The 20,647-nt window shown below is 40.4% G+C and overlaps 1 long non-coding RNA gene across 1 annotated transcript; it reads left to right on the top strand.

The window, feature by feature from the left end:
• Positions 1 to 1,354: 1,354 nt before the first annotated feature.
• On the top strand, positions 1,355 to 4,735 carry LOC134478599 (uncharacterized). Its single transcript, XR_010051350.1, has 3 exons — positions 1,355 to 1,813; positions 2,579 to 2,666; positions 3,009 to 4,735. It is a non-coding gene; the product is annotated as an uncharacterized LOC134478599 (long non-coding RNA).
• The last annotated feature ends 15,912 nt before the right edge of the window (positions 4,736 to 20,647 follow it).

The raw sequence follows: 20,647 nt of genomic DNA, 5'->3' as shown, positions 1-20,647 counted from the left end.
CACAAATGTTATTACTACAACAAAAATGAATTAGAGTCTCCATGACAGGTTTAAACAAATGTTCACTCTAAAATCTTTCCACTTTTCTGTACACTGAAAATTTTTATTAGAATGTTAGAAATAAGAGTACCAGTGATTCTCAAAGTGTGATGATCTCTGGGCTGGCAGCAGTAGCAGCATCACCTGGGGTCTTGTTAAAAATGCCAAGGCTCAGCTGAGTGTGTTGGCACAGCTCTGTAGTCCAGAACCATTGGGAAGGTGAGGCAGGAGGGTAAGTTCGAGCCCCATCTGGGCTACTAATTTAGCAGCTTAGTGAATCTCTGTCTCAAAATAAAGAATAAAAACAGCTGGGGATATAGCTCAGTGGGAAGGCTCTGAGTTCAGATCCTCAGGGTTGCAGGAAAATCAGGAACTCTGGCACCGGAACCCAGCAACACGACCCCGAAGCATCCTCCACTTTGAGAATCATTGCTCTCTACTTGCAATGAATTTACCCCTCAGCAAGTGAGTATTTTTCATGTTTGAAAAAGGATTCCCCTCGTGTCAAACCTAAAGCAACTAACCCCAGTTTTTCCCATGCTCTGGAAAAAAGCCACCTCCCCCGACTCCTACTTTAACTCAGCACAAGATACTCACATGTTTTCTTTTTTTTTTTCTTTTCTTTTTTTTTTTTTTTTTTTTGTCTTTTTATCGATACCAGGGATTGAACTCACAACCACCTGCTAGCAAGGCCGGTGCTTATGCCGCTGAGCTAAATCCCCAGCCCCTGTCACATTTTTTCTTAAAAGCAAAATAAATAAATACAGAGAACCAAATTCAAAAATTCAAACCAATCAGAAGAACACTTGGTATGTGTTTGGACAATATCTGAATAAACATGTGACATGTTTATTTTACTGTTTTTGCTTAAAATCTACACTGAAGGAACTGTAACATACATATAGACTGGCAGCAAAAAAGCCAAACCTCTTTTTTAAATTTGGAAAATAGTAAAAATTCTCCCACATCCTGATTTTGCTTGATTATCTGTGATAGAATCATAGAGTTGTACACAAACAGTTCATGTAATTGCTAGCCACTAAAAACTGCTCACCAGAGGTTATGTCCTCATGGCTGTCGAGATACTGCACGGAACAGATGAAAGCGCTGACCCTTATTCCCAGTGGCATTCTGTGCTTCTGGCTTAGCTCTCCCAGAGAGAAAAACTGAAAACTTTCTTGGTAGCAAGCCATGCTCCCATCTGGGATAAAGATTAACAAAGAGGAAAGGAGCTTTTATTCAGATTACAAATGCCAGATGCTGCCACATTAATAGCCCTGCCGATCCCAGGGTGTTCACTTCAAACACTGGTTGGCCTGCGGGAGTCAAATGCGCTGGTGGCCAGTGGGAGTCACGGAGGACTCGGCGTTCACCAGCACTTAATCTCACACTGCCACTGAGAGATTCCAGGGAATGCCTGGATCTAATTATGGTTTATCAGCTTTCACAGAGTGCAAAATGTTTCCCAGATTGAAGATTCCACAGCCGAGGACACCCTGAGAATTGTTAAAGAGATCACTAAGTTGACCTCAAGGCAAGAGGATATAAACCAGCATCAACCAAAGCATTTGCATCGTATAGTATTGGCTTATAGAAAGACACTCTGTTATTGTAAATAAAAGGGCTCTTCGATTCTTTTCCTTGCAAAATCTAATGGAAGACTAAATGGGTCACGGCTGATGTGCCAAAAGGAAGGAGTAGAATGAAAAGTGGGTGAGTGATAATCGAATAAAGAAGACAGAATACAATAGTCAAAGAAGAAAATGTGGAAAAGGTAAGCAGTGAAGAAGGGGAAATAATAATGCAACAGATCTAACTCAGGTTCTAAGTCAATGTTTTTAATTATAGTAATAATTTACATGCATTCTCCAAGGGTGAAGTAACCATGAACAAAAAAATCCATTGAATCAGAACTGATGATATTTTTTCTTTTGTCTTGGATATATTGTGGCTTGGCGACCTTTGCTACTGATTTCTGTCTTTATTTAAAATTTTGTTTCATTATAGATTTTTATGCATTAACTTTGATTTTTTAAATATTTCACTAAAATGCTATCTAAGTTGATTACTGATTTTGTTTATTTGCTTGTTTTGCCAATCCTTATATTTTGCATCCAAAACAAATGCCTTATCCCTTTATTCTAGTCCTGGTCCTGTGAACAGACCAAATTTTTCTTCAAAATATGGTCTCACAGGCTGAGGGTTTAGCTCAGCAGTGTAAGCACCTGGCTGGCAAGTGTGAGACTGTGAGTTCCATCTCTGGTACCAATAAAACAAAACAAAACAAAATATGGTCTCATATAGTTACAATAAGTGATGGAGAAACACAATGGAAAGTCCAACTAAGCATCTGTGTTCAAGTGAGTAGAGATGTTTGAGGCTGCAAGATCTCTTGGATGGCTCTTTTCACAAATTATGGGGTCTGAGGAATGCTTGTACCTTAAGAATTAGCTATAAATATCAAATTGTTTCTTCTCACTTACACGACATAGTCAAAGTCACACTGACACTATTCCTGCGATATTCTGTCCTGTCCCAGATACAAGGCCCTCAAGTGAAACCAGAGACTCTTTCTTGTCCTGCCAGCTCTAATGAGAGGGGCCAACCAGGAACACAGCAACTCTCAGGTATAAATTATAATTTGAACCTGACAAGCTTTTCCCTGGAACTGCATAAGCATGTTTTAATGTTAATTGATAATTGATTTGTTTGTCTGGGAAAACATATAGACTTGGATTCATTTGGAGTCTACATATGTGGACTCCTGCAAGAGATTATAGAAGTATATTTGAAAGAATCCTTATAGATTAAAAATAGTGACAGATTTAAGAAAATATGATTTTTATATCACCTTCAAAGAAATGAAAAATGATACCTTCCCACTGGGGAAGTGAAGACACTGAAATTTAGTATAAGAAGTCAATTAAATAGTTTTTACTAATACCTTTGTCTTGTTACTTTTCTCATAGATGAGACAAAATACCTGACACCCAAAGTCAACGGAAGAAAGTTTTATTTAGCTCACAGTCTGCAGAGGTTTCACTTCATTGTTGCCTGGCTCCAAATCAGGGTGTCCTGGAAGAGCAGCATCGTAGAGGATAAATAGTTCATGGCAGGTAAAGACAGAACAAACAAGGGACAAATGACCAGACCCTTTCTGTCCTTGTGTCTTACTCAGGCTAACCACCGTAGGGCAGGTAGCATTCACACCCTTAATCGTAGCGTTGCACCATGAGTCAATCTCAGTGTCACACACTCTTGATCCAACTACCTCTGTAAAGCCCCAACTATGACCACGTGAGGCTTTGAGGGGACCTCTAGACACAGCCATAACAATCCTATTACTGTTCGTTCAGGGAGCACAGAGTACTAGGCACTTTTTACTTGTGTTATCTTTTACAATCACCATAATTTAACAGTGAATGAGAGGTTATACTATCCTCACTTTCTATAAAGGACCTGAAGCTTAGCAAAGTGATTTATCCCTGACTAAATCAAGTTTGTCTATAGTGGCTAGGGCCAGGTTTTTAACACAAGTCTGTCTACTTCCAAAATAACAGTGATTTCTTCTATATCCACTTCACAGTTTAACCCAAGCTTCACTCGGGCAGTGTGTTTCTTTGCATACTATCCTGAGCACCACTAGAGCAGGTACATTTTCAACCAGCTGATACTTGTATTAAATACACTTGGTAAAGTTGTCTTTTTCATATTTCCTGTTAATAATAGCTTACAAAAAATGTTTAAAACTGAAATTTTTAGTTATCCTATATCTAAATAATTGAACAGGTAGCCACTTACCAATGGTCAGTAAGCTTTAGTTCTAATGGCGAATCTATTATTCCATGAGGTAAAGATGGTCTGTGGACTAAAAATGGTTTTTACTTTGTATTCTTAGAGTCTTGTGACACAGTCCAGGCTGGCCTTGAATTCACAAATGTGTTACTAAATCTGGCAGATTTTTATATTTTTAAATGATAGAAATCCAATGAAGACTACTTTGTAATATGAAAATTATATGCAAGTCAAGTTTTAGTGTCCATAAATAAATTTATTGGAACACAGCCCATTTGCATAACTATGGCTGCTGTCATACTACATGAGAGTTGAGTAGTTGCTATGGAGAACAAAGGACCCTCAAACCCAAAATATTAACTACTCGGTCCTTTAAAATAGTTTGCTAACTACTGCTGTGTACTACTTTGCCTCTTATTTTGGTGGCTCCTATTTTTAAGATTACATTTTTTAAGTTCCCAGCCTTAACAGGCTTCTTTTTCACCTCTACTATAGAAATAATTAGTGCTCTTGAGCATCTCTTTGCTCTGTCCTATAAAAATCAAATCTCCCTGCTTATACCTCAAGCCTGCTCAGGAAATGTCATTCCTACTTTAATGTTATATAGATGAGAACATGTTATAATTCTTTTTCACTGACTCCATTTCTCTGTTTAAGCAATATAGGAAAAGAGAAATCTAAACAAGACCATACATATGACTGCTGGTTTTTTGACAAGTCATAGATTTCTGTTGTGACTGATTACAGCAACCATAAGAAGTTCAGAGAGAGAGGAGTTGAGAGAGACAGACAGACAGAGACAGAGAGAAAGAGACAGAGAAAGACAGAAAAAGGATATTTAAATAGCAACCAAATAATACTTTTCAAGCTATATGCTTCTATGAATTAAGAATGACAAAGTAAAGCCAAACCACTGGAAGGAGGAGGAGGAAGAGGAGGAAGGAAGGAAGGAAGGAAGGAAGGAAGGAAGGAAGGAAGGAAGGAAAGAAGGAAGGAAGGAAGGAAGGAAGGAAGGAAGAAAGAGAAAGAGAAAGAGAAAGAGAAAGAAAGAAAGAGAAAGAAAAAGAAAGAGAAAGAAAGAAAGAAAAAGAAAGAGGAAGAAAGAAAGAAAGAAAGAAGGAAAGAAAGAGAGAAAAAAGAAAGACACTATTGCAAAATCTTGTTGAAATATCTAGCTCCTAACATCCACTTCCAGTGGATTTCTGCTGCCTGCATTTCCTCCAGCAGTCACTCTGCTGACCTGGCGTGCCAGCTGGCACTATCATTATGTAAAATGTTCTGGGAACCCAACAGTCAGTTGCCAGCATCCTAGGTCTAGTCCCCAAGCATTATTCATAATGCTAATGTCATCACTATGAGCCAACCATGTTCTCATAATCCCCTTCACACACTGGAAGGAGGAAAACTCCAGAGCACGGTCAGACCCTGAGATATCAAAGTGAAGGCTGCAGTGTGCAGTTCACAGAGCTGTGGGAAGTCTGTCTCTTCAGCGCTTGCTTCCCGACTTCAGCAGCCTCCAGCGCTTTCCAGCTGTGCCCTCCAGCTTGCTATGTTTTGATGACTTTGACCGTCTACTAAAGTAATTCATTGAGCTAATGTATAATATGATTAATAGGCTGGGCAGAACGCTCTTCCAAGGAAAATGAGATAGAGGCTCCTGGGCCAAAATAAATTTCTACAGGTAGAAATTCTCTTTTTCTGCCTGAATCCAATGACTTGATACTTCTTTCCCCATCTTCAGCCTTAGCCTTCTTTTCACAGGGAAAATAATCCTGGGAACCTATGCATACCACTCACGTTTCAGAAACAAAGGTTTTCAGACCAACTTGGTGCAATGCCATCGAATTTTGACAGGCTAGCCACAAGGAGAGGACTTAAATCAGAAGCAAGCTTGGTTTTAAACTGTCTTGTCAGTGTGGCTGTTTTTTTTTCCCCTTATTTTTTTTTTCCTATATGGTTCCAAAAGAAATAAATATGATTCTTGAGAGTGTCTATTTTGGAATTTTTATTTTTCCTTCTTTGTCATTCTCTGTGTGATTCTCTGACAAGAATTTTTCAGGACGAGGAAATAAGAGCCATTGAAAAGCTCTGTTATTCTTACTAGTTATCCTTTTTTCACACGCTGGTGAGCAGTCAAATCAGCCAACAGTGCAGTCATTTTAAAGGTTCATTTGATTCCTTGGCCTCAGGAAAATAAGTATCCTTTCATAGTTGGAGAACCAAGACCAGTTTGGAAAGTTCTCTTTAAGATTCATAGTAATACGCCAGAAAGAAGAGGTGGTATGGGACTGAATCTTTAAAATTCAAATTACTTTTGAAAGAAAAACAAGCTTAAAAAAAAAAAATCTCCAAGGAGAGCAAAGATAACCCATTAAAATGGGAGAAGGAGCTGAGTCAGATCCTGCCAGCAAGCGTCACTGAGGTCGAAAGACCTGTAGCAACACGATTCTTTTTCTTTTAACTTACACAGCAACTTTTAACCAGTGATCTCCAAAATATGCCACAGAACTAAAATTGTGTAATGTTTCATTGGTAGGGGCTGGTTTAGCGTATCACCATTGTCTCTTTAAATCACGCTGTAGAGTTGGATAAATACGTGTCACGGGGAACTGCCCTGTGGCATGCAAAATGTTTCACAGTGTCCCTGTCTTCTACCCATTAGATGTGGGTAGCATCGCTTCCCCTGTCTCTCTTGTGACAACTGAAAACATCTCCAAGATCTCCAGGTGTCCTCTGGAGGGCAAAAGAGCCTCCAGCTGAGAAACACTGTTCTACATGAACACACCAAGGCACAAAGAAGTTAACAGATTTATCCAATAGTACCCCACAAAAAGGCAGTGGTAGAGAAGGAGAAAATGATGACTCCCAAGGCCCAAGCCTATAACCTGGACCACGACTGCTTCTTACCTCAGGGGAACTCACCCCTGAGACTCCCCGAGTCCCTAGTTTATTCCTGAGGTTGGTTAGTTCGGGAAATATAACTACCAGGACTTAGTCACCAGCAGAAGTTTTCCTGCATGCTACACAGAATGCTTGGCTGTGTTGAGTCTGATTAATGTTACTGTCCTGCGAGTCATTAAGGGAATTCTGGGCCTAATGTCTCTTTTAAGAGGAGCAAGTCTGTATAACACGAAGCAGACCTAAAGCAACGCTGTAATTATCCACATAAATCATTAATAGCTTAAAGTCTTTGTGAAGCGCTATGCTGCTTGGTAGGATCGGTGTGATGGCAGAAGGAGCCTACACAACGATTTGCACAAGCAGATGAACACCATTTGATTTTGTTATCTCCTAAATCCTTCGACTACATTTTCTTTTTGCTTGCAGAGCACTTCTTGGACATGGTTTCTACATGCATATTCTGTTAACAGATTTATTTAAACAGAATCTTTCATTTGCATACAGCTTTTTTATGTCAGTGCTTATTTCTTGATTGTAAAATGCCTGTTCTCTCTCGGTCTTTTCTTTGCATCAGCATGTGAACTTGTTGATCCCTCCAAATGAGTCACTGAAGGCGGGTACAGATTAACTTGAGCAATGAACCACCTCAAGCAGTTTGGGAATAGAGAGACAGGTGCAATGCCTCTTATTTTTTATTTTTTTGCATAGGCTAACAGAAAAATTAATACATATGCATAGACAATTACACTACAAGGTAGAAGGCAATCAGTGATTAGAGGGGAACAGGTAAAGCATGTGTTTTTGGCATTCACAGTTTTTGACTTCATGATACCGCAAAAAATTAGCGTTTTTTTTTTTTTTTATAAGTAGAAACGTACCCTAAATTTAGGTTCAAAATAACAGGTTTAAACTTGTTTCTTCTGGGCTGGGGATTTAGCTCAGCAGCATAAGCGCCTGCCTGGCAAGCACAAGGTTGTGAGTTCAATCCCCGGTACCAAAAAAAATAAAACTTGTTTTTTCCATTCTCCAGTTACATATCTTTGAGTGCATTACTTAACTTCTTGGGGACTCCATTCTTTCATACACAGAATGAGTCCAACAGCACCCCAAAATGAAATTATGAAAATCATAACTTTTGTTAAGCCTTCAGATCAATGTATGGCTTCTAGTGGTATGAATCAGTTATGGCTACATTTTGTTGAATATTTAACTTATACAAAGTCCTTTTTTTTTTTTTGGCTTGTTGAGACAGCTGCTCCTTATGGAACTCAGACTGGCTTTGCACTTGCTATGTAGCTATAATAGTTGGTACAGTATGTTAACTTGAGAAGTCTAGAAGCTTAACTAAATAACTTTACAGTTCTACATTCTGGAGTATAGAGGACATGCCTGTATCCCTCTAACATGTTGTTCATCGTGTCAACTTGAGAAGATTAGAAGTTTAACTAAGTGACTCAGCAGGGGGCTAGAAACCTCACTTTGTAAACACCCTGAGCCTGTGGAAGAGGAGAGCACAGAGATGATGTGAGCGCTCCCCCTGCCCTAGCTGGGGTGGTAGCCTGCTTAGAGTATAAGGAAGAGGCTTGCTCTCCCTGCTTTTTGCTCTGGTTGCTTTTGCTGTCTTCTGCTGCCTTGAATAAACTGACGCCCACAGAGGTTAAGGGATTTGTCTCAAGTCACACATCTAACATTCAACAGACTGCAGTGAACCTACCAAACTCAAAAGCATGCATCTCCTTTGGAGATATGATCAAAAAACACACTGAATGTTTAAATCTTAAAAATGTATTAAAGTGAAAGCTACATTATTAGTCCTCCTCAATGTACCCCTTCCCCACTTTGAACCCATTTATGCCGTTTTTCTTGCCACTTCCTGAAACACTTCTGCAAGTCCCCTTTTGTGAGAGTTTTAGTTGTGCTGTCCTGGCTGACCAGATATCATGAATCAATTGGAAAATCTTACTTTTCCTGGTAATTTTGACTTTGAGGGAGGACTAGAATTCGCATGGAAGGAGGATTTGTGTGTGTGGGGGGTGGGAATTAATGTAATATGTCTTTTATTGTAATAAACTTTTAAAACTTCAGCATTCACGGTATATTTTTATCACTCCTTGTACATCACCATGCTTTCATTTCACCATAAATTCCTTTTTGCATAAAAAGACAAAGAAGCATGAATAAACAAACTAACATGGCACCTGCTAAAATATAGGAACTGAAAAAAAAAAGCCATCATGGAAAATAGTACTGATTCTAAAACAAAATAATATGTTTCAAAAACAAAAATAGAACTAATACAAGTGACTCTCAACTGGATTATTAAGAAAATGTGACCAAGTTAAGGCAGAATTTGAGATAAAAAATAGAGTGAGGATGCTTACAACAGCCTACTCTTTCTTTAGATTGGTAGATTACAACACTGAAGCAGAGTGAGGACCTGCAAACCTCAAGGATTTTTCTGACCTTGTATTTGAGCCTGGAATCCATCTGTACCTCTCTTGAAGCAGAAAGAAAAGATCAATTTACAGCTATATTCCAGGATATGAAGGAAGGAAAAAATTAGCTCATCTCAAGAAATAAAAATGTCTTCTTTTTTGGCTGATGATAGTCCAACATATCAGGTAGAAATAATCTATTTTTATACTTTACAGATTGAAAATATTGTTTTGGTGGGAGAGATTATGGGGACACAGTGTCATGAAAAATACTCAAGGGCAATGATTTGAAGCAATTCCCTCACAAAATAGCTTATGAATTTGAGTTGACCACCATGTCACAGCCAGCTCTCAATAATTTGCAAAAGGTTGGTACATCTCCCTGATTACATCCTACTATATAGATGTATTCTCCCAATACTAGAGAATAATTCTCACAATAAATGGACTTTCATCTTGACCCATGCAAAAAAAAAAAAAAAAAAAAAAAAGCAAGAGAGAGCTAAATCTCTATGGGAAAAAAATCATAAGGGCCTCCAAAGCCCAAGAGAAATTCATCCTTTTTAAAATTTTATTATCTATTGCTCTCTCCCATTAAGGCTGATAATTGAGGTTACCTGGGTTTCTAACCTTACACCACCACCGAATGCTGGAAATTAGCCTGCTTTTATAGATGATGAAAATGAGTCTCAGAGGTTAAGTAACTTAACCCCAGGCAATACAGCTAGTAGGTGCCAGAACTGAGGCACCTCAACGTGATTTAGCTTTTCTAGGGCACTCCCCTTCCAGTAAAACAAACAAGGTGGTGAAATGAAGCAAAAGTGTTCCTTCTCTTTAAAGCATGATAAAAACAATTGCGATTTTGGCTTAGTTCTCCAGCCTTCCACTTCATCACCTCCCACTGATAAATGATGTACTTCATTCTTTTCTTTTCCATATATCCAGCAACTTTTAGGCCCCCATTTTTGTATATGCTCATTAACCAAAGAACAATACTAACAGTATCATTGCAAACAAAACCAAAGTGGTTCAAGTCAAACAGAAAAAGACTTTTCCACTTCATATCCAGGCTTGGATCTCTCATTTTATTAACACCAATCATAAAAGTTCCCATTAAGCACTGATTCCACCAGCTCTAATTTAGACAGTAGAAATTGTTTTTTCTGTCTCAAATTGAGAAAACTAAAACTAAGCAACTTTCTGAAGTCCATTGGCCTATTAAGTGTTGGAACCCGGATTCAAACCTTGGAATTTCTCACAAATCTGCAACCTGCCTGCTACATCAGTTCCTGTAAGAACTGTAACATCTACAACAAAAAGCTATTGATGTGTTCATATGATCCTATTGAATGGTTCTTAAGTACTAAATGTTGGAAAAAGTCACAAGATAGAAACCTGAAAGAGGGGCAACCCACTTGGAACCCCTTCTATCTTTCTCAGACAGAAGCTTTCTTTCTTTCTCTCAATAAATATTAAAAAAAAGAAAAAGAAAAAGAAGCTTGAATAAGGCAGGATGGGGTGGTGCATACCAGTAATCCCAGCACTGGGGAAGCAGAAGCAGGTGACTCGCTATGAACTCAAGCCCAGCCTGGTCTCACATAGTGAGACCCTGTCTCAAGCAAGCAAGCAAGCAACAAACAAACAAACAGAAACATGAATGGATTCAGTGCTCAGAATGCTTCACCATTGTACTTAGTACTCAAATGTTTCATGCTTCCACTCAGTCAACCAAAACCAGTTACGTGCAAAAGCAACTTGGTATAATGACCAGTTAACCTAGGGTTGGGTGGGGGGAAGTCTTGAAAGGCACTTAAAACAGTAGTAGCAACAGGAAGGCATTGGATGCTCAGTTGAAAGCGGGCTCACCCTCAAAGAGCAGCCCGACTGTAGTACTGAGGTTGGGCCCGGCTAGAAGCACACCCTGGAAAATGTCTTACATAAGATCTTTCCACAAAGAGTGATTAAGCCAATATTAGAAGTCAGAGTGCCAGATACTAAAACAAACATCTACTCAGAAGGGGCAGTGTCTATACTGTGTCTTCAAGAAGCAAATTGAGTCAATCCTTCTTCAACAGGAACTCCTCTGCACGTCCCAAAAAGCATATATACTTCACTAGCCTCTGAGCTTCTGACCCTGCACAGATCCTCTGGGTAAAATACTCCCTCTACCCTAACACTTAGCTAAGCTTTTATAGGCAAGTCTGCACTAATGTCACCTTGGAGCCTTGTTAAAGCTGAACTGGTTTTTGATTCACTCCATCTGGTACGGAGTGTAGACTTTGCATTCTTACAAGTTCTCTGGAGCTGCTGACCTACTGTCCACAATTTGAGAACCACTGTTACAGATTTACACACAGAACTGGTGCCCAGGGTCCTACCTCCTGAGAAGACAATTTCCAAGAACAAACACTTCTACATAAGGCAAAAACAGCCCGTCAGTGCCTCTGTATCAGTCACTTTCCAGACAAAATACCAAACCTCTGCAATTTAAAGGAGGAACAGCTTATCTTGGCTTCTGTTTTAGAGGGTTGGGCTCATGAGTGGTCAGCTGGCTCCAAGGTAGAAATGGCACACTGGAAGGGCTTGGCAGAGGCAAGGTGCTCAACCCCTGGTGGCCAGGAAGTAGCAGGAAGAACGTCCGGCGGCGGGAACAAAAATACACCCATCTGCGTCACAACCCCAGTGACCCATTTCCTCCAATCAGATCTCATTCCAACATTCAGTCATCAAGTGATCAGTGGATTGATCCACTGTAAGTGTAGCATCCTCAAGAGCCAATCACATTCCAAAAGTTCCACCTCAGAATAAATGAGACTTTGGGGGGACATTTCAGATCTAACTCTAATACTCTCCTTTTCCAAGAGTACATTTGGATCTTCCTAGGGTTTGCAAAGGTGCAAGAGCCTCTTCTAGTTGACAGGTTACGTTGGACCTATCTCTTATTGCAGTGGCCACATGGGAACTAAAAGAAAGAAGCAAAAGAATAATTTGAAGAGGAAAATGGTTCATTCCCTTTCAAACTATTTTCCAAACAGTAGGAAAACAAAAAAACTAATCTTAAGTTCTTCCCCAGACATGCTAAACTCTATTTTGATGACATAATTATTAATCTTTTATTGGTGGAGGAGTAGGGTTAAATTTAGATGTATTTACAGTCCTATGCTTTGCCTAATGAATTGTGCTTTACAAAAAATTCACTATTAAACAAAGGAATTGATGCATGTACTAAAAAACAGTTACGGAAATTTTTGAACATTCCAAGGATTAATGTACAAAAGTAATCAACATACTAATATAAACTGACTCTCAATTATTTTTTCTCTATAAACCTACAATTTTTGGAAGTGCTTTTAACCCTGCAAATTAGGGAGACTAGAATTAATTCTGTGATGCATTAGATGGTTCTTGGATAACAATTGATTTTTTTTAACCTTATATGACATTCAATTAAGGAACATGTACAAATCATTACTGCTACCAGTTGGAATGGTAATTTATAAAGCTTTAGGGGTTGCAACACAGAATATTTTTAGCTTGGAAGACATGTTACAGGCTGAATGTTTGTGGGAAATGTCCCTTACATGAAGAATTCCTGCTGCAAAATGCCTTGATTGATTAACATAAACAGGTTTGAGGGAAAAGAGAACCACCTCTTACTCCAGGCAAGATCCTGGCAGTGATGTTTGGAAAGTCCAAAGCAGGCCAAACTCAGGGAAGCCAGGTCACTTCCATTCAAGGCTGGTATGGTTCCAGGGAAACGCCTAGAGCTTGGGACAGCTCTGAAAAGGCTCTGCTCTAGTTGGCAGCAAACCAAAGTCCATTTCTCCTTCTGCTCCCAGGTTCCCTGAAAGAATGAGTCACTTGCAAAGCCCGGGAGGTGTGAGCTGCAGCTCCACAGACCTGGAGGACTCTGTCGAGATGATCCCAGTGCCCCTTTCTGTACAGCGAACTTGTCCTCTACAATTCCAAAATGGGATGAAACATTGGAATACAGTGCTTACTGAAAGTATCCTCCCAAGCTTGTTAAACTACATTATTTTGTTTAGTTCTTTCATTAACCATGAAAGATAGGGGTCATTACCTCTCCATAACATACGGGGAAAATGGGGTGATCAGCAAAGTCAAGTGCCCAGCATCACATCGTGCGCTGGCAGTAGCAAGAAAGGGACAGAGCCTGCTGCAAGGTAATCATCTTCTCTACAAGATTCCTCTTACCACAGAAAGGCGAAAAATTCAAATCAGTTCTGAATTTTTAATTTATTGAAAGCCATTCAGACACTAAGTGGGGAATAAGGAGTTTGTAGAATTTTCTCAATGTATCAGGAAGTGATTGTCAACAATCGATCTTAAGCAAATTGTGAAATGGACGATATTGAGTTTGCACCCACCCCATCTCCCAGCCTCCTCCCACCCGTCGTCCACCCAGGGATTGCACTATACCCTTGTCAGAGACCTCCTTCTACTCCTAAGTTTTCCAGAATCCTGGTGAGTCTCCCATCCAAAGTCCTCAAGATCACATAGTTTTACTAGCCTTCTGCCTCACACAAGAAGAAATCTATTTCAGTCCATTCCTAGAGACAAACACCCCTTGCCACCTCTCTTTCAATCTCTTATTAATATTTCCAAAGCTTCCATTAACCTGGTTCAATTTGCGAAAAGAGAGTGAAATGTTATCTAAGTAAATTAATTTGTACCTCCTAAATGGCAAATGAATACCGCTCTTCAAAGAGATTTCTGTATTTCAAAGGAAGAGCTGATAATAAATTTTGAAAGCTAAGTGGATAATAGTATGGGCTGGGAGGGTTTTCCAGATTTATTCCTTTGCCTCTGTCACTTTCCATCTCGTTCTCTAGCCAGCAGCAGGGCAGTATGGAAGTTTGCCAACTTTACCAGGTTCTGGCTTGGTGAGCCTTTCTGCTGCTATAGTTTCTTGCAAACTAAAGAGGCCCAATATTTTCATGAATAATCTTCTACCTAAGAGTGGAATAAGGTCAAAAAAACCTACAGAGCTCAAAGACCCACGTGAGTCTTCCAAATTCAAGGAGAACTGGATGGTGTAGTTTCCCTAAAAATAGGTCATTCGAAACCATAATCAGAGAACTATTTCAATTTTTTAATGTCGACTAATCAAAAGGTTCTTTGTTTAGACATGTTCTTTGGCTAGGATTGTGGAACTGCTGGTAGATGTTGTATATGTTTCGCACTAGACTCTGTTGTAGCTAGATATATCAATGCAATATGGAGAAGCTGAAATGTTAAATATGATATTTATGCTTCCAGAAAAAGTTACAGAAAGTGTCTTTTACTTTTCATTAAGGAAAAATAGCCTGTGTATTTAAAACCTCAATGCTCTACCATCCAAGCAGAATGACCAGAGAATCCCTACTGCTGTGGGAGCCCCAGTTTGGTTCCTGTAACAGTTGGAAACAGAAGGAACAGGAAATTACAAATAGTAATTCCTGAGCAGAAAAGCAGGGAGGATTAGAAAAACCTCCCTCGGCCCTTTATCACCTAACCTGTATTTTTCCTGGTCACTGTCCCAAAAGATACCTGCTGCAGCAGACAGCTGCATCAGTGACGTCCGAGATGATGAAAATACCGATCACTGCTCCAGCGGTCTTAACATTGCTTCAGTCCCGCTGGCCACTTAGGGGGGGGCTCAGTCACACCCCCGGCCGTTCAGACCCTAGGCCTCTGAGCAAGGTGAATCCCCGACCTGGCCAATGTTGAGCCACTCTTTGATGTTCCTTCCACTAATTACACGTTACTCATTTCTCAAGGTTCATTTCAAACATTACTTTCTTTAGGGTGTCTTTTTTGGTTCTCCTCAACAGGGTCACATTGCTCCGTCTGCATGTACCTGTCTTAGTTACTCTTTACTTGTTGCTGAGACAAAATACCTGATGTACCAAGTTGGGAAAGGAAAGGTTTATTTCTTACAGTTTTTTTGGAGGTTTCAGTCTATACTCAGTTGGCTCCAAGGCAGGGTGGCACAGCAGGGCCGCAGTTCATGTCGGTTGCAAACAGCAAGACAGAAACCAGCAAAAGAGAACCCGACACCTTCTTCCTGCCATTACATTACATCCTGGCTCCACCCTTACGTGTGTGTAGCACTGACGCCATCAATCCAAGCACTATACAATGAACCAATCACAGATGCATAATGTAATCACATGAGGTCTGGGGGCACTGACATAAACCGTGACAGTACCCAATGGGCCTGGAGTCACAGTGACCTGTGTTCTGCACCTGTCACATTCTGCCTGTTAGAACTCCTACCAGAAAGGAACCATGGTCTGTCCATGCTTGTAGTTTTAGTGAGGATTAGCACAGCATGCAAATGTAGAAGTTCAATAAATGTGTCTTTCAATGGATATGGGAAGAAACTGTAGAAGGATGAAGAAAAATAATCCCAGAATACTTCCCTTCTGAAAAGGCAAATAAAGGTAGTTTATAAATGTTCAGCATCTTTCAGTACTCTTTGCCCTGCTTTGAAAACGAACTTCAGTCTCTTGTTGCCACACTTCCCTTCAGTGGCCAGAAAAGAGAATCCCCAGCCAGAGGGGTGAAAGTCAGTAGACTATTTCTCACCATACAAAAAAAAGCAGTAAAAATAGTCAGAACTGTTTGTCTCCTATGCGGACTTGCTCAGTGGTCTTGTAGGTCATGCTCTATAATAAGGCTCTCTAATAAACCCCCAGCCCCAAATTATCTGCATTTGTGACATTTTCTCATGTGGAGACCTCCAGCAAAACGGTCTAGTGTTCTGGGGCTTCCCAATCCCCCCTGAGCAAAGGTGTAGAACAGTCTAATTTTTAAACTTCAGACAAAATATGACTGTAGGTAACAATAAGGAAAGATTCTCCACGCTACATTTTCTAATGTTACTTAATTACCTTTGGGGCATTTTAATCTTACTAAGTAATCTAGTAGTTTGCACTGCATTAGGGGCATTTTTTCCAACACACAGCTTCCCCCATACAGATGCTAAAGATTTCTTGCTGGAGCACTGCTGTCCCACCAGTATTAGGGGCTCAGCTTCCTGTGCAGAGAGGCAGAGCTCTCAAATGGCCTGAACCTCTGACAAGAAGTCTATCCGGGCAGTTTGTGCAGGGTCCCAGCAGTTTCCAGGAGGCCCTGGCTCCTCTTCAGGGGTGATGTGAGGTTAAAGAAAGGCTTGTCCTTGGCTCCCATGCTTTTGTCCTGGACGTTGCCAGGCAGCGTATTCCAAGACACCCTCCTTCTTCCTTTTCCCCCATCTGGTGCCCTCTGCCAACCATGGCTCCACTCAGTCACCCTTTTATAGTCTCCCTTTGTTAGGACATGGACTCTAGGGTAACCTCAGTAATCTATTTTTGGTCTCTAAGTTCTAGCTTTCAAGAATAATCCTGAATAGAATCTGTTTCTGCTTCTTTAACTTTTTCACTACACTGTCTGGACTTTTGTCGCTGCTTTTTGATTTTTCAGGGAACAGGCTTCTTAGAAGCTCAAGCTGAGGGTAGGGGATAGCTCAGCAGGAGATCACATATTAGCACCAGCAAGGTCCCAGGTTCAGGCTCCAGCCCAGTATCAAGTAAATAAATACATAAATAAATAATTTTTGAAAAATCAGGTGTGGTGGCACATGTCTATAATCCCAGCACTCAAGAAGCTAAGGCAGGAGGATTGCTGTGAATTTGAAGCCAGGCGTGGCTACACAAGTGAATCCAAGGCTAGCCTACACTACATAGCAAGATCCTGCCCCCAAAAGTAAGTGAACAAGATTAAAATAAAATAAATTTTAAAAAACTGTTTAAATGCTCAAGGACCCAAGTTGGCAGACCTACATGCTCTCAGCCTAAAAAACAAATTCTTTTCCAAACATGAGTCCCCAGGGGCATCTGCAGAATGAATCAGATCCCAGAAAAGAGAAGACATGCCTTTTTAGCTAGCACCCCACCTTCACCATGCAGTACATTCCTTTATCAGGTTCCAAATGTCTCAACCCCCCTACCCCTTCCCATTCCCATCTCTGTTACTTGGCAGTGGAAGCCAGTCCTGTGAGCTACTTCCATTTTCTTAGGCCAGTGAGAAAACACCTGAACTCTTCACACCAGTGCACTTTTGCCTACGAATACAGGGCTGCTACCCAGGTATGAGAAGGGTGAGAGAAGCCTGGGAACCCCAGGACAATGCTCATCTACATCACGGTTTTTCCTGTGGACACACTATGTTAGTAGCTGTTTATTTTTAATTCCTTTTAATACTAAAAGCTTCGCCCAGAGGTGCCTCCCCATAGGAATGCATGAACTGATATGGAAGGATCAGCTCCCTGCAGCTTCCAGACACACCTCATAGGAAGGAGAATAATAGATCTCTTCTCTGTCCACTTCCCTAATGTTTTATTTGACATCTTTGCAGTCCAGGTTGGAGGGGGTCAATGTCATAGCTACATTCAGGTTTTAAAGTCAAAAAAGTCTGTCACTTAGTAAGTTTATGACTGTGAGCATATTACTTTAGCTTTCTTGGCCTTCTTGTCCTCAAGTGAGTAATGAAGCAACATCTAGCCTGCAGGGATGGTGAAGATAATTCACGTTCCCAGCACAGTAAGGACTCAGTGGCAGTTATAACCCCGCTAAGTAAGGACTCAAAGCCATATATGCTTGTATATGTGAATGGTTCAATGCAATGCTTGCAGGAACCTTCTGTCCTTTAGCTGTGGGAAGATGGAAGTAAGACTGAGGACCTTTAAGGGTCCAGGAAGAAGTTAGACAGCGAATGGGTCATTCTCAGGGGTGTCAAGTGCACATTCAGTTTCACCTAAGTATAAGTTTGGTTTGGGGTGATTCTGGAGTTCAAAAGGAGGAAATGTCTTCCTTTCTCTTGCATCAGGAGTACATAATGATAGATACTGCAGAACTTATTTAAAGAAAAGATTTGGCATTTGTGATCAATTAAACATCTTGGACTTTTAAAAGAACATTATAAAAATAGGAACTTTATTACTGTAAGTTCATGTCAGGAAACCTTAGAATTGCAGAATATATAACAGCATGAGGCAGAAACAGGAAGGCTGTTATGCAGATGAGACTTAATTACAGGTAGTGATTAGACATAATCATTACCATCAAGGAGCTTCTGGTATGAAGAGCAAAGGTTCTCACCTGAGAATTGTAGATGAGCCTCAGAATAGCCAGAAACCTCCAGAAATCATACACCCAACTGGGTTTGAGTTTGTGAGTAATTTCTGGTCAGAAGATCCACAGTGTTCTTCAGACTCTAAAAAGAATCCAAAAGAAAGAAGATTAAGAATCACAAATCAAGACAAAAGTACCATTTAGTGGTATTAACTCTTCAATGGGATGCTACAAAAATAGATTATTTATAGTCATCTAATTCTGGGGTTCTCACACTGGTTTAGATAAAAGACAAACTTAATTCTTGGTCTGCTGAATTTAAAGATAGGCTTAGTCTCTCGTCCCACTGTAAACATGTGATTTTTCAATACTTAGGGATTTCTCACAAATTGTTGTAAGACTCACGCCAAGATCTATGTTTCCCTTGGTATTACACTTCGGCTGCTCTGAGCCACATGGTAATTTATGACTGGCCCACGGTGTTGAGCCCTCCTCTCTGTATGACTAACAGGAAGAGAAGTTTGGCAGCAGCCCTGCCTTAATGAATGAAAAATGCAAACCTTGCAAATCCCTTTGCATTTAAATCCCCCCGAGTCCCGATGCAGACACATTTCCAAAAAGCCTGCGTTCCTAAGATGCAATTTACTGCCCTTAAGATTCCTTGTAGGACCCCCAAAGTACACAGGCCTTACACAAACAGATTTGATCAGCCAAGCAAATGTACTGATGTTTTATCACAAGACGGACAAGCTGGTAAAATGAGAAGAACTGGGAAGTGATAAATTACACATCATCGCTGTATATTTCAGTTGCACAAAAGGTCAGGACAGAGAACTCATATGTCTGTCCCCACATTGTTTCTCTGCATCTCACTGTGGTCTTAAAGAAGGAAGGAGACTTCAGACTACTTGTACCCTTCAGGGCATGTTTTTCATAAAATCAGATAAGGACCAAAGAAGAAGCGTCCTCTGAATTCTCACATATAGTACCAACTATTTCTTTCATTTGTAGACTCCAAATCAGTAAGGCAGAGGCTGCAGGGAGTTGCCAGCTAGAGGAAGTCTTTGTTATTCTATGGAAAATATGTTTTCCTGGGGCACAGGAATACTCTTTACCTTAGAAATGAGATCTTATCATCCAATGTATGATACAAATTATAGTGCAATTCCAGGATGCATTACTCAAAACCCTTGAGGCCAGATGTGTTTCAGAATTTTAAATTATTCAGGTTTTAAAAGACTAACATGCAGCAAATATTCTGTACCTAAGAGAGAATGAGACAGCTCCCGGTCATCAAATACTCTTCCCATTTGTGTCAGCTTTCTATTGCTGTGAAAAATGCCTGAGAGAATCAGCTTCAAAAAGAAAAGATCTGAGGCTGGTGGCATATGCCTGTAATGCAGCACTCAGGACGCTGAGTCAAGAGGATCTCTGAGTTCACAGCCAGCCTGAACTACATACTGAAACGCTGTCTCAAAAAGACAAAGTCTTATTACTTCAAAAGTTTCAGTCTGTGGTTGGCTGGCCTTGCTCTGGGGCCTGTGACAAAGCAGAAGATCATGGTGGGAAGCACATGTGGAGCAAAGTTGCTCACATTATGGTGGCCAGGGAGCAAATGGGAAAGAAGGTGCCAGGGTCCCCATACCTTCTCAAAAGCAGCCCCCAATGACATAACTTCCTAACACTTGGGCCTGCATCCTAAAGGTTCTACCACCTCCCAATAGCATCATAGGCTAGGGGCTAACCCTTCCATATAAAACGATTGCCAACTCAGATCCAAGCCATGACACTACTCTTTCCTTCCCCAGGATCAAAGTATTAGTTACATCTCTCTGCATTGTTCCAAGGCCTGCATGGGTTTAGAATCCCATATTGTATAGAAACATCATTCATGCAATGACAATCAATTGCAGGGAAGCATGTGTCTCTCCTCACGTCTTTCTTTCTTATCTAGAGACAAAAATCTTTCCTAGAAGCCACAAGGAAATTTCCCCCAAATACCACTGCCCAGAACTGGGTCCCAGACATTAACCAATATACATTCCAGGCAAATTTTATTCCCTGCCTTTGGTTCCAGACATTAACCAACATGCATTCCAGGCAAATCTCATTCCCTGACCTTGGTCCCAGACATTAACCAATAAGCATTACAGACAAATTTCATTCCCTGTCCTTGGAAGGGCTATATTTTTTCTATTTAACGTGCTGCCATGGCAAATAAAAGCCAGGCTTCTTAAGCAAGGAATAGTATTGCACAAAGTGGCTAATGATAGCTAACACCCAGACTGTATCACAAAGGTTGAGGTGAGGTCCTCTATTTTAGAGAAACAACAGTAGAAATTGCCTGAATGACATCTGACA

This window comes from Cavia porcellus, unplaced genomic scaffold (genome assembly GCF_034190915.1).
Source record: "Cavia porcellus strain 051 isolate PalLab524CR breed Dunkin Hartley unplaced genomic scaffold, mCavPor4.1 scaffold_14, whole genome shotgun sequence".
NCBI classification, from domain to species: Eukaryota; Metazoa; Chordata; class Mammalia; order Rodentia; family Caviidae; genus Cavia; species Cavia porcellus.
Note: the sequence above shows the minus strand (reverse complement) of the source record. Positions and strands in the feature narration are given on the sequence as shown.